This window comes from Lissotriton vulgaris, chromosome 1_1 (assembly GCF_964263255.1).
Source record: "Lissotriton vulgaris chromosome 1_1, aLisVul1.2, whole genome shotgun sequence".
NCBI lineage: Eukaryota > Metazoa > Chordata > Amphibia > Caudata > Salamandridae > Lissotriton > Lissotriton vulgaris.
In genome coordinates this window covers 184,930,262-184,942,493 of record NC_141685.1, presented here as the reverse complement: position 1 = coordinate 184,942,493, position 12,232 = coordinate 184,930,262, and the positions used below count along the sequence as shown (strand labels likewise).

The 12,232-nt window shown below is 44.4% G+C and overlaps 1 pseudogene; it reads right to left on the bottom strand.

The window, feature by feature from the left end:
- Positions 1–653: 653 nt before the first annotated feature.
- LOC147738107 (uncharacterized) lies at positions 654–2,777 on the bottom strand (annotated as a pseudogene).
- Positions 2,778–12,232: the final 9,455 nt, after the last annotated feature.

Here is a 12,232-nt window from a genome sequence, read left to right as displayed (position 1 = left end):
CATTCTCCTGCTTCAGAGGTAAATGTCATGCACTGAGAGGGTTAACCCGGAGAGCTGCAGCTCACATTCTCCTGCTTTCACTTCTTCTTTTCTACACAGTTCTCTGGCCACTGTCACAGAACCATTAATGATGCATAAAATGACAAAAACCATAGCCAGCTCTGAAGAATCTTCAGTTTGTGCTTGTTAAATTGTTTTGAGTGTGTTGGGTTTATGTGTTTTATCACTAATCTCCAGAATTAGCTGAAAATACCCTTGTTAGTCCAAGCATTGTTCATGGAGTTGATTTTACAGGGAGCATGGTCAGGTGTGCTTGGATTTCTTTTGTTATAACTCTCTCACAGAATAAAAACCAACAATGTTTCTTTACTTTTAGTCCACTTTGTGCTAGTTTCTCAATGGGTTTCCTGATGTTTCACGGTTTTCCAAGCTGTAGGGAAATAAACAATAGCAGACAATAGACACTTTTATAATTTTTAAATATATGTGTTTTTCTTCTTTCCTACTAGTTCAGTCTTCTATCCTCTGCTTTGTATCCGCTGGTATTTGAATGTCCCGCATTCTTGTAATTTGATCAGTTTCTATAATTCCTTCATCTCACAATAACTGCACTGTTTTTGGTTCAATGCACACCAATGGATGGGTCAGTATTATGAATGATGTAATTACATTATTACCACATTCACTCAGCTCTATGCTTATTTCTATGTGGGATCAGTGATAGTGGTGTGCGCACTGATGTCTTTGTAGGTTTGAAGACTGACTGAAGCTCTTCACACATTCACTGCACTGGAATGGCTTTTCTTTTGTGTGTGTTCGCTGATTTTTATGTAGGTGTGATAAGCAACAAAATCTCTTCACACATTCACTGCACTTGTATGGTTTTTCCCCAGTGTGTGGTTTCTGATGCCGCTTTAGGTACGATAATGTGAAAAAGCTCTTTAGACGTTCACTGCAATAATATAGTTTTTCCCTGTGTGTGTTCGCTGGTGCTTTTTTAGGTGTGATAATTGACTAAAGTTCTTCAGACATTCACTGCAATGATATGGTTTTTCGCCAGTGTGTGTTCGATAATGTTTTTTTAGCTCTGCAGATTGACTAAAGCTCTTCCCACATTTACTGCACTTTAATGGCTTTTCCCCTGTGTGTGTTCGCTGATGACGTCTGAGGTTAGATGAATCCGTAAAACTGCTTCCACATTCACTGCAATGGTATGGTTTTTCTCCAGTGTGTGTTCGCTGATGATACATAAATCCTGAAGCGGAACTAAAACTACTTCCACATTCACTGCAATGGTATGGTTTTTCCCCGGTGTGTGTTTTCTGATGATACATAAATCCTGAAGCGGAACTAAAACTACTTCCACATTCACTGCAATGGTATGGTTTTTCGCCAGTGTGTGTTCGTTGATGAAACATTAATGTTGATGAGTTACTAAAGCTACTTCCACATTCACTGCAGTGGTATGGTTTTTCCCCAGTGTGTGTTTTCTGATGATACATAAATCCTGAAGCGGAACTAAAACTACTTCCACATTCGCTGCAATGATATGGTTTTTCGCCAGTGTGTGTTCGATTATGTTGTTTTAGGTGTGCAGATTGACTAAAGCTCTTCCCACATTTACTGCACTTGAATGGCTTTTCCCCTGTGTGTGTTCGCTGATGACATCTGAGGTTAGCTGATCTCGTAAAACTACTTCCACATTCACTGCAGTGGTATGGTTTTTCCCCGGTGTGTGTTTTCTGATGCTGTTTTAGGTGTGATGATTGACAAAAGTTCTTCACACATTCACTGCACTTGTATGGTTTTTCCCCTGTGTGATTTCTCTGATGGTATTTTAAGCCTGCTAATCGACTAAAGCTCTTCACACATTCACTGCACTTAAATGGTTTTTCCCCTGTGTGTGTTCGCTGATGATACCTTAATGTTGTAGAATTCCTAAAACTACTTCCACATTCACTGCACTTGAATGGTTTTTCCCCAGTGTGTGTTCTCTGATGAATTTTTAGAACTGATAATTGACTAAAGCTCTTGAGACATTCACTGCAATGATATGGTTTTTCTCCAGTGTGTGTTCTCTGATGGAGTTTTAGGTGTGATGATCGAATAAAGCTCTTCATACATTCACTGCACTTGTATGGTTTTTCCCCTGTGTGAATTCGCTGATGGTATTTTAAGCCTGTTAATCGACTAAAGATCTTCACACATTCACTGCACTTAAATGGTTTTTCCCCTGTGTGTGTTCGCTGATGATTCCTTAATGTTGAAGATTCACTAAAGCTACTTCCACATTCACTGCAATGGTATGGTTTTTCCCCGGTGCGTGTTTTCTGAAGCTGTTTTAGGTGCGATGATTGACAAAAGCTCTTCACACATTCACTGCACTTGTATGGTTTTTCCCCTGTGTGATTTCTCTGATGGTATTTTAAATCTGTTAATCGACTAAAGCGCTTAACACATTCACTGCACTTAAATGGTTTTTCGCCTGTGTGTGTTCGCTGATGATTCCTTAATGTTGCCGATTTCCTAAAACTACTTTCACTTTCACTGCAATGATATGGTTTTTCCCCTGAGTGTGTTTTTTGATGATACATTAATCCTGAAGAGGAAATAAAACTACTTCCACATCCACTGCAAGTATATGTTTTTTCCTTCTTGGTTAGTGTCCCTGAGTCGGGTATGCATTTTTCTACATCTCTTGACTGTGCTGTCTGAAGGGCCAACATGACCGATAAAGCACTTGTGTTATTTTCACACTCCATGTATGTGTGTGGTATTTCGCTTGTTTGCTTTCTGAATAAACTTTAAAGTGCAAAGGTCACCAAATACTCGCCACACTCATAACACGTGTAAGGCTTCTTTGTGGTCGACTGTCTTTAGAAAGGATAATGACTCTGCAAGCTTGCGAGTAAAGATCTATCGTCCTTCTGGTCGGTGGACACTGGGACAGTACTCTGTGTTTTATATAGCAGAACCCCCATTTCTTTTAACTTTCAGTTAACTGTGCTTTTCGCTGGTTGCTATGGAATGGCTTGAAAGAGTTTACAATACACCTCCAGCACTGAATGGTGGTCTGATATCACTTTAGGAAGCAGAGCACTGCTGTAACCACCTCATGATCAGAGCTGGTATTGGACATGTTTACACAAGAAGTGGTTGATCAGTGTTGCCTTAATTTTCTACAGGTCATTTCTTCATCTTGAGGCACGGAGGTGCACCGCTGAGACTCGTAGAACCACTGAATTGCCCTGGACGGTACTTCCAGGATCTGTCAGTTTTATGTTCAGGTTCGGCTGCCTCTGTCGGCACTTATGTTTTGCTGAATACTGGAACTCAATGTTTCGGACTTTGCTTTTGCAGATTTACAGTATTATCTTCATTATTCTTAAGCATTTTGTGTAATCAAGGATTGCTTTCTGTCGGATGTAAAGAAATTTAAATTACTTAAATGGAAAATACTGGAATGTGGATATACAATTTTTAATTGATTATAAAAGCATCGCATTTATTACTATTGTTGAAACTAATGAAGACATATTTAAGACCTATTTAATCATACAGAGAAATTTACATAAAAATTCCTTTGAACATGCCACAATCTTATTTATTTCAGCAAAGGTGTTCATAGAGTAACTTAGCAAAAAAAAGTGTGCTCGCATAGCAGTCATATACTAGTTATAGCTTTGGGTAGATACATATGGTCAAGGTTTTGTTAAAACAAGAACAGCTCTTGGAGTAAGCGATGGATCAGGAAGACTCAAGACAGCAAGGTGGACACCAGGATGTTGTGCCATACATCACATCTTATTGTTCATGGGGGTGACTGGTTTCATTTACTACTAACTTTTTTTCAGGAGGATTCCCCTCGCTGTTTTCTCGAGGCCTGATTAAGGGGGCCTTTTGTGCGCTGATTGTGTTTGGGACCCATGTGGCATAAAGGGGCTCTATCTGGCCCTTGTAGGCCCTGCATCATGTATCGACCCTCTCCCCATATAACGTTCCTGCCCAATCTAAAATGGCGCTGCCTCTAGAAATCTAGATATTGACATAGGACTTAGCATGTCCTTCTTATGGACATGTAAGAAGGACTATCATGTTCTATAGCTTATAAATATTTCCAAGGTGGCATTGATCTTAGAATGATGTTGTTTACTAATTCTGCTGAGATTTCCAGATTGGCTTGGTCTATAGAATTTCCAGGTTAATCCTAGGCCACTGTTCACCTCATCCCCCCTATCCCTCTAATCAGGATTCTATCTTCCTAATTGCAAAATCTAGTTTGACCTAATGTATTTCAACTTCCCTTTTTTATATTCGCAGCTGGGCACTCTCTTCAGGATTTGCTGATTTCCACCTAGAAATCGCATGCCTATAACGTTGGGAAGCCCAAAACAGAAAGAGTATCTTCTTCAGTCTTGACATCTTCTGTCATGATGCTGCTGTTTAATGGGCTGTCTTTGTAGAACAGTGACATGGAACTCTCCGCCAGCCACCCCATGATTTGCTCCATCCCTTCCTTCCTTCTTCTGACCATACCCCCTTGTCCTCAACTCCCCTCGGCTTCCCCCCCACGTGAGCATGTAGTACTCCGGTCCCTCCCCTCTTTCCACTCTGGAAATTTTGTGTCCTTAGCCACGGATTCCCTTTCTCGAAGATCACTAATCTCAAAACTGGTTCCAGACGGCTGTAATTCCTACACTATCATATACCTCCCCTAAACTACCTAAAAGCGTTTTAAAGAACTTCAAACACAGGCTTCTCGAATTTCACCCAGAAACTCTTATTTCCAACCTGTATGTCTGCACAAATAAAGGAGCTACCATAAGTGACCTTATCTTTTACACTTAAAGACCAGCTCAATGAAGGAAAGCCCTTTGCTATCTGCTCCGGATCACTGCATCCACTAAAGCCCCCCACGGTCTCAGACTTCCTGTAACTCCCTCTATTGTTTTCCGAGCAGAGGCAACTGTCTACATTTATAATAAATGGATTATACTCATCCAAGCATCTGAATGCAGCCTAGAATTACTTGATGAAATTTTCCTCTCAAACTCTCTGTGATAAAGTAGGTTTCCTCCCTGACCCAAGCTCATCCTAGACCTTTAGTCATCCCACGGGTACCTCGTTCTCTACCCTCTCCTAACCCCACTACTTATATTGCTCCACCCCTTTCCCCTCCTCCCTATCCACCTCCGTCAGATTACCCAACAGCATTCATTTACCATTAGCCTTGCAGCTTGTTTCAACTGGCATTTTTCGTCATAATAACCTGAGCCCTCATCACACCTCTAGAGCAGCGACCACTGAAATACACTGACTCGATACTAACACCTTCACCTCATCTCTGCCCCTGACCTCTGAACATGCCCCCGCTGTCAGCACTGATGCATCTGTGATACCCTTTCTGGACCAAACCATGACACTTGCTGTGAGAAGTTGGCCTGGCATATGCTGTCCACTATTCTAGTGGGCACCTTGCACCAGTCCAAATGACCCTTATTGATAGTAGGTTTAAAGACCACCTATATAGAAAGCTATCCTAGTGGGAGCTGTGGAGAGCAGCCTTCAGGCTAAGTCTTGAAGGAATGTAAGGCAGCTTGTTTTACCAGTCTATAATCTAAAGAATGGCCAAATGAAAGGAGAACCACACCAGGTATATATATAAAATATATGTATTTATTCTAAACACATCCCTCTAGTCTCTTTATGAGGCTAGAGGCAAAAGTAGATTCAGTAAACTTATTTAGCACACAGTAAATTAGCACAATATTCGTTGAGCCCTAGGGGCATACCAAACCATATATTAAGAAAGTGGTATAAGAACCACGACTGACATAGATACAAGGCCTAGAGCCTTTAGAATCGCTGAGGCCACCAGGAACCACCCAAGGTAGTGACACAGGGGTCCCACGGGGGACGAGTGCAGTCTCTAAACACAGCCGCGAATCACCATTAACTTCTATGGGGAAAGTCGCGGTTGGAAATTTAAAGGTAAAGGACACTTAGAAGAGGACTTGGAGCAAACCCCTTTAGAACTAGGAGGTTCTAGAGCCAACACTCACGGGAGCACCGGAGTACTCGATTTACCTCACCCAAGGAAGCCGGGTGCATAGGTGTCTTTTTGTGTCGGGTTTCGTCGTTGATTTCAATGGCGAGCTGATGAAAAATGCTGCAGGTGACCAAGTACAAAGTGTCTGAGTGGATCCAAGGGTGGATCAGAGATGTGAAGAACCTGAAAGCAGAGGGGACAGAGTCTGGGTCACTTGCCAGTGACCAGGAAGGCGATGAGAAGATGCCAACCGATGTCGGGTGATTTCAGGTGAAGGAGGAGAAGCTTGACTCTTCAGCCACGAGGACCAGGAGGCGTTGAGGACGACCAGGAGCTGGATTCGAGCTGTCCCACAAAGGATGTTGAGTGCTGCAGTGTCAGTTTCCAGATTGGACCCAACATGCCTTGGCAACAGCAACCCATGCAGAAAGAAGAGATTGGCTTCAGTGCAGACCAGCAAGGTCTGAGGTACTCACTTTTTGGAGGGGAGTCAGGGCAAGTCTGGAGCAACCAGGAAAGCCCAAGGAAAAGAAGAGTCTCTGAAATGCCTGCTTGAACAGGGGAGTCGCTCCTTGACCCCAAGGGAGATTCTTCCGTCTGCTAGTCGTGTAGAATGTCGCAGTTCCAGGATATATGTTGCAGAGTTTCGTCCAGGTGTAATCTGAAGTCCTAAGGACTGGGGTCCATACTTATACTAAGTTAGGGGGTTGGACATTCTCTGGGGACACACCTATGGGAGGATGCAGGGAGGGCGGTGGCTACACCCCTTTCCCTTTGTCCAGTTTCGCGCCAGAGCAGGGGCTCAGTGTCCCTGCAACCGTTTTGAACTGGGATATGCACAGGGACACCAAGTGTGCCCCCAGCACTGTCTGAATAGCATTTTATGAATGCACCCACCCATCCCCAATACACTAAAGCCTATCTGGGAGGTGGTTACACCTCCCTGTGACAAGACACCTATTGTCTAGTCCTCCCCTGCCAGAGTTTCATCCAGCAGCAGAAGGTCATACCCATGTCTTTGGCTGCAGCATCCATTTTGTGATGCTGGGACTCTTTTAAACTATTACCGGTTAGATTAGTGTATACATGTCTCTCCCTCTAGAAGGGTGGAATTCTACTCCCGCCGCCAGGACTGGATTACAAAGTGTTTGACACCAAACACAACATGTTTCATTCAGCCATTCCAAAGTAAGCATTTACCGCGAGGTTATAATGCACTTAAGAGTATATGGTCTGGCTGCATCACAGAACAGCTTCAGAGAATAGATTCCGAAAGCTGCAGAGGGGTCCTGCTCATGCATGGGCACCCTCTCACACTAAACCAAGCACTCTGCCTTCAGGATTGATAAGGCCTTACATAGGAGTGACTTATAGGTTTATATTTGTCAATGTTTAAAGGTAGATATAGGTAACCTATATCTTAGTAAGGGGTGCATGCACCACCTTCCCCAGGCTGCAGTAGCAGACCTGTGGTGCCATTTTTGGAAGGTTTCACAGGGGTGGCATAATACATGCTTCAGCCCCTGGTAGGCCTCTGGTGTACCTATGCCCTTAGTACCTAAGGTGCCATATACTAGGGACTCACAAGGGTAACCCAATTACAAATCTGGAGTGTACCTAAAGTACATGCAATCATTTTAGAGAGGAAGCAGCTAGGCTGGGGTCCTGGTTAGCATGCCCCTCAGCCAGACTAGAGTCGAAAAACAGTGAAACACCAGCAAAAAGTGGAGGTAACTATAGTATGCAGACCCTACTCTCCTACACAACTTCCCCGCCCCCCCCCTCCAATGCAGGGACATTAAACTAACCTTAACCAGTTGAGTCTTCATGTTCTAAGTGGATATACCTGGAGAGTCCATCTGCATTGGCATGGTTACTCCCAGGTCTGTGTTCCACTGTATAGTCCATACCCTGTAGGGAAATGGACCACCTCAAAAGTTTGGAGTTTTCACCCTTCATCTGTTTTAGCCATAAGAGGGGCTTATGGTCAGTCTGAACAGTGAAGTGATTGGCAAACAAGTATGGCCTCAGCTTCTTCAGAGCCCAGACCACTGCAAAGGCCTCCCTCTCAATTGGTGACCAACGTTTCTCTCTAGGGGTCAGCCTTCTGCTAATGAAAGCTATTGGGTGGTCCTGACCTTCCTCATTCAATTGTGATAGCACAGCCCCTACCCCCAACTCAGATGCATCTGTTTGGACAATATTCATTCATTCATTCATTAATCTTTATTTCGGCAATTTGCCATAAAAGAGAAGCATAAAATTAGTAGAAAATAAAATCAGACATCAGTATTACATCAATATTACATCAATAGTGTGACAGCACACAAATAGAAAAAGAAAATGCCCCAATACACATCACCTGTACTATATAAATAATCAAATAAACCAGTACTGACTGATTAAAACCATCTAAGATATTACAAATTAAAAATAGAGACAATTTAACAATATGGCTAAAATCTCATAAAATGACCTGATACCAGAAGTTTATACTCTAACTATGCATTATCTAGATCAGGGATGAAGTACCCTAGGAATTAGAAGCAATCTCTTGTGCCATGCTGCTTCGAGAAATTTGGCCACTGCAAAAACAGTTACTTTCGAGAGGTCAGTTTTAAGAATTCTAAAGGCCTCAGAGCATTTAGCAAACCCTAGATATTTACATAGTGGAATTATCCAGAACCTTCTGGCCGCAGTGTAGGCAGGGCAAAAGAAGACTAGATGCAATTCATCTTCAAGCCTACAATTGCAGCCCGGACAGTTTTCCAGGGAGTGCTGGTTCCATTTACTAGTAAATGCTCTTAGCGGGAGAGTCCCATACCGCCCATACCCATACCGCCATTGCAGATATAATTTCCTGGCCAGATTCGGAAAAATTCGGAAAAATATCATCAAGAACTGAGTGGAGAAGTGTGGCTCAATGGTTAGAGCGGCAGACCCTGTTGCAGAGGTCTAGCCCGGGACCAGGGTTCAATTCCCCGCCTCGGCGGGTCTGGGCTCAAAAATTCCACGGACCAGATAATTCTCACCTCGGTGCCTATTCCAATCATGGAGTCCCACTCTGCAACTCTGGGCAATAGCTTGCTTAGGCCTAGATGTAGGTAAAATAGATTTACCGATTTTTAATTACCGAATTTTACCGATTCTGTAATTAAAAATCGGTAAATCTAAGGGATGGATATGTAGGTATTCCAGATGTGCTGGAATACCGATATGGAAGCCCATAGGAATGAATGGGCATTACCGATTCGGTATTTACCGAATCGGTAAATACCGATTTGCACAAGGGTTCAGGGGGTGTCACTTTGACACCCTCTGGCACCCCCAAAACAGGCTTGGGTGCCATGTGGCAGGTCTGCCTGTCACATGGCATAGGTGTGCATGCACACATTTGCATGCACACCGGAATCGTTATTTTCCCATCAAACTGGATTTGATGGTAAAATACCGATTCTGTAAGGCCTCTGGGACTCTGAAGAGTCCCACCTACATCTTGGTGCCTCAGAATCGGTAAATTTACCGAATTTTTATTTTACCGAATCGGTAAAATTACCGAATCGGTAATTTTACCGATTCGTTATAATAATGCCCCCTACATACCTGTCACCCATTTACCGATCGGTAACGGCCAAAATCGGCCATTACCGCTCGCTAAATGGCCTCAAACGGCCACCTACATCTGGCCCTTAGTCTCCACAATGGCCCCCACAACGCTAAGGATGCCTGGCCTCCACCTTGGGGGTGCCCAGGAGTGGACACCTCACAGGGAAAGCCATGATGGGTTCCACAGCGGTATTCGTACAATCGCCTTGAGACCCTTGCGGGTGAGTAGTGCGCTATACAAGTATCAATTTACTCAAACTTATAGGAGTCTTTCACCCCAAGAAAAGTGTTAGCCAAAGAATCTGGGGATTTACCCTGTGTGTGAGATGCAAGGTTACATGCATAATAAGTTACCACTAGATGTTTTCGAGACAATCCCTGACAGGCCACTTCAGGATCACTCCACAGGGTCGGAAGGCCCAGCCGGGCAAACTCAGTTTTTAGATATTTAAACCAGGGATGTTCTCTATAGTAGGAAGAGCAAGAATTTCCTGCAGTTCCTGCCTGTAATTGGCTAACTCAGGAGTGGACCATAATCTTCTCCAAAAGGTTAGGGGCTTTACACCCACTACTTCGTCCAAGGGTTTCAGGCCCAGATCTAGCCTGAGGGGCAGAAGGGGGGTGCTAGCCGGTAACTTTAAAGGTTGTCTAAGAAACTTGTTTTCTACAATGACCAACTCTTTTTTGCAGACACGTCCCCAAAGTTCACTGCCATAGAGAATCACACCTCTGGCCTGGAGTCTATAAATCTCCAACGGGGGGCTAGCGGTTTAACAGTTGATTTATTAGAATTGGCTAGCCTAAATATTCCCCCTGCTATTTGAGCCAATCTGAGCTGGGACTTAACTTGATGATCGCCCCATTCCAATTTATCATTCATGGGTACACACAGATACTCGAACGTAAAGACTCTTTCTAGCCTGTTCAGGCCTATAGAGGGATTGGGGCGTGTTTTTTTGGGAGGATTAAAAATCATGTACTTGGTCTTCATGGCATTTATTTTGAGACCATGCTCTCCACAAAATGCCTCGAAACCCGCGAGAATACGCTGAATCCCCATTGGGGATTTCGACAGCAGCAGGGTGTCGTCCGCAAACATGATTGCGGGCACCCTGCTGCCGCTGAGCCTAGGTGCATCTGTGTTGGGGACATTGTTTAGGTGATCGATTACCCCGTTGACAAAGAGGCAAAACAGGGTCGGTGCAAGAACACAACCCTGCCTTACCCCTCTGCCAACGGGAAATCTTTTTGAAAGGCTACCCATCCTCCCGCACCTAACCTGTGCATAATTGTGTGTGTGTAGACGAACAATGATGTCTAGAAGAACGGCGGGGATGCTGAGTTTCGCGAGTACCGCCCATAGTTTACTCCGCAGAACCAAGTCAAAGGCTGCGCGGAGATCAACAAAGACGGTATACAACGTACCCCCCTCCACCCGCACCGTCTTCCAAAAGAGAAGGGCCAGACGAAAAATTTGGTCCGTAGTTGACACCTTGGACCAAAACCCAGCCTGAAAAGCGTGCTTAAGATTGAATGGTCCGTCATCCATTCCTGCAGGCGGTCAAGTATCAGCCTCGCAAAGATTTTTTGTGAAACATCAATCAGGCTGATTGGCCTGTAATTGGCTGGGAGCAGAGGAGAGCCCTTCTTGAAGATAGGTACGATCTCTGCTCCCAGCCAAGTACTAGGGACCGCCATTCCACCTAGAATTGCATTAAAAACTTCCAGCAGGTAAGGGGCCCAGACCCTAGGTTGGTGCTTAAATAGATCTCCCGGGATTTTATCTAGCCCGGGGGCTTTACCCGATGGGAGTTTAGATATTACATTGAGGACCTCCCCCAATGAAAACTGCATTGGCTCAACGCCCTCCAAAGTTTTAAATTGCACGATTGACCCGCCGGAGAATAGAAGGTGTTTAAACGATAGCCCATCTTGGAGCTTGGGCAAGCCAGGGCTAACCTCTTCATAGAGGCTGCAGAAGTGGTCCTCCCACACCGTAGCCGCTATATTAGCCTCTACAGCTTGAGTCGGCTCGGCAGACCCTGTTCTCACTATCTGCCAAAATTTGCGGGCATCTCTAGTCTGAAGAGAGGCCAACATATTTTCCCAATTGGAATAATCCCATTCCACCTTTGCATGATGGACAGCTTGCTTCAATTCCGCCCTCCTAGTCTTAATTATCTCTATGTCTCTAGGGTGCTTCAATACAGCGAGGAGGTCGTCCTTTGCCTTCCTGCAAGCTGAGTTGAACCAAGAGGGTCTTTGCCCCCTCTGGGGCCCTTTCCGCACAATAGGATTTAAAAGTTCCGCAAGGGTATCCACCAATTCCGTATGGAGGGTGGCCAACTTAGGAAACAATTTTTCTGGTGAGGATTGACTAATAAGAGCCCCGACGTGTTCAAATATGGGGAGGATCCGTGCATAAAGCTCGGAAATGTGTGCAGGATTGTCCAGGAGCTTGGCCCACCTCACTCTGCGCCTAGCATTAGTTAAAATTAATTTAGGATCTGAAGATGCCTCTGCCGGCTGATCACCCGTGGGACCGCTGGGCGAAGCCAGCAAAAGAATCAGTGCATT